Here is a 2,313-nt window from a genome sequence, read left to right as displayed (position 1 = left end):
GTATGCTCCGCCCACCCATCACGGGGGGGCGTGTGTAGCATGTGGACTGGAGGTCCACGGATGGGAGGGGGGGACCCTCCCAACATTTGGTAGACACCAATTGGCGTTGCCATGGTGACTCTAGGCTTATCAGACGGGCAGGCGGCATGGGGCTGGCCTGCCCTGGGATCGCCCGTAAGATAACCCACCGTGTTTGCATATGTATTATGCTAATAAACCTGCAGCAATATTTCTCCACTTACATTCAGTGTCATGTGTTTTATTATGATTATGTACTGATGTGTGCTATGATAACTGTTGCCGATATTGGCACTATGTAAGGCTGCCCGGGGGGGGGGTTGCGCAGCGGCCCGCCCCTTTGAGGGCGGCCGCCTTAGTGCCACAGGAAGGCACAGGGGTGGGAGGTCGTGTCCCTGGGCTTGACCTAGGGAGACCCCAGACAGGTAGCTGCTTCCGGCGGGGAGGAGCTAAGGGGGGGTACATATTCGGTCCCCGCCCCCTCCTCGCCCTCTTGTCCGCTCGTTTGCCTTGCCCGCCCATCCGCTTACCCGGCATCCGGAGGGACAAAAAGGGGGGGGGAGGTTTTTTCTAACAATTTTCACTTTGTGTTGCAGGAGGAGTTACAGGGCGATCCAGGGTCTGCACATACCAAGGGGTATAGCATGCAGCAGCACCGTGTGGTGCTAAGCCAGGATACCCAGGGATCTTTTAGCGTGTCCACTGGAAGACCTACGGCGCCCCGCTAACCGACAGGCGGTTGTGGGTCTGAGCAACCGGGGGCTGCCATGTATGCTCCGCCCACCCATCACGGGGGGGCGTGTGTAGCATGTGGACTGGAGGTCCACGGATGGGAGGGGGGGACCCTCCCAACATTTGGTAGACACCAATTGGCGTTGCCATGGTGACTCTAGGCTTATCAGACGGGCAGGCGGCATGGGGCTGGCCTGCCCTGGGATCGCCCGTAAGATAACCCACCGTGTTTGCATATGTATTATGCTAATAAACCTGCAGCAATATTTCTCCACTTACATTCAGTGTCATGTGTTTTATTATGATTATGTACTGATGTGTGCTATGATAACTGTTGCCGATATTGGCACTATGTTACAGACTCAAAATTCTCAACATACAAAAAGATACTGTTTGAAAAGCCAAGATTAGCTCAAGGCGTCACACGTTACTGAGTGCGGGAGTCTATTTTGAAAACGGTACTTGCTTCACATGCAAACCAAGGAGTAAACTGCGATTCATTTATTTTGCATTCTCTCATTTGCACCTTGCATCAAAAGACGCACCGTCGATGCCAGCTGTTTTGGCTTTAGTGTCGTGAAAAGGATACACCACGATTCATTAACACACAACAGAGGTGCAGCATGGACTGCATCAGTACATACTTCTTTAACAAAACAAGCATTGGCATAGCCAATAGGTCTTGCCTTTGGGACCTTATAAGTGTTTAGCCAGGCAGCAGTTGATGTTGTTGCACCAAGGATATTGTGCTGCATAACTAAATACTTATTAGGTCCCAAAGGCGAGACCTATTGGCTATGTCATTGCTTGTTGGGGAATGCCTCAGGTCGCTGAAGGAGGCAGAACTGCAGGGTCCGAACCAGCTGGAGCCTCCCACGGGCCCTCGGCCCCAGGGTCCGAGATCTGGGAGCTGGCAACCCGACTCCAGGCCCCCTGAGGAGGCTGACAAAGTAGGGGCAGCAGAGGGTCAGAGGGGGTCTGAGAGAGGGAGGGGAGGCGAGAGTGAGTGAGGTAGTGCATGGGGGGACGCAGAGAGTGAGTCAGAGAAGGAGTCGCGGGGGAAGGGTGGGTGAGAGACAGAAACAGGAGCCGGTAGGGGCCTGCAAGCTGGGGGGCTTTGAAACATGGACCAAGGAGTGTGTCTGTCAAAGGAGGCCACGTGGGGAGTGGTAAAAGGAGAGTTGCTAAAAGGAGGGGAGAGAGCGAAAGAAAGAAGGAAGATATTGGAGTGGGGAAGGACGAGGCGAGATAGGGTAGGGGGTGAGAGATGGGAACGACACATGGACATGAAGAGGAGCATGAAAGAGCGAGGAGAGACTGAGACTGACGGGAGGGGGGGGGGGACGGGGGGACAGGATGACACAAAGCCTGTGTGCCGCTGAGACGAAGAAAGGGGTGGATGCAAAGGAAACAAGAGAGAGGGAAAGACACGAGATAAGAAGGGAGAAGTGACAGGAAGAGAATGACAGGGGAGGGCAAAGCTGGATGGGAGGTGCGTGGAGGGAAGAGGGGGAGAGAGAAACTCTGAGCATGTGGGGTGCTCAAAACCAGGCCCTAAGGTGT

This window comes from Triturus cristatus, chromosome 4_1, assembly GCF_964204655.1.
Source record: "Triturus cristatus chromosome 4_1, aTriCri1.1, whole genome shotgun sequence".
Taxonomy (NCBI): domain Eukaryota; kingdom Metazoa; phylum Chordata; class Amphibia; order Caudata; family Salamandridae; genus Triturus; species Triturus cristatus.
The sequence above is the reverse complement of the archived record's forward strand: the minus strand, read 5'-3'. Positions refer to the sequence as shown.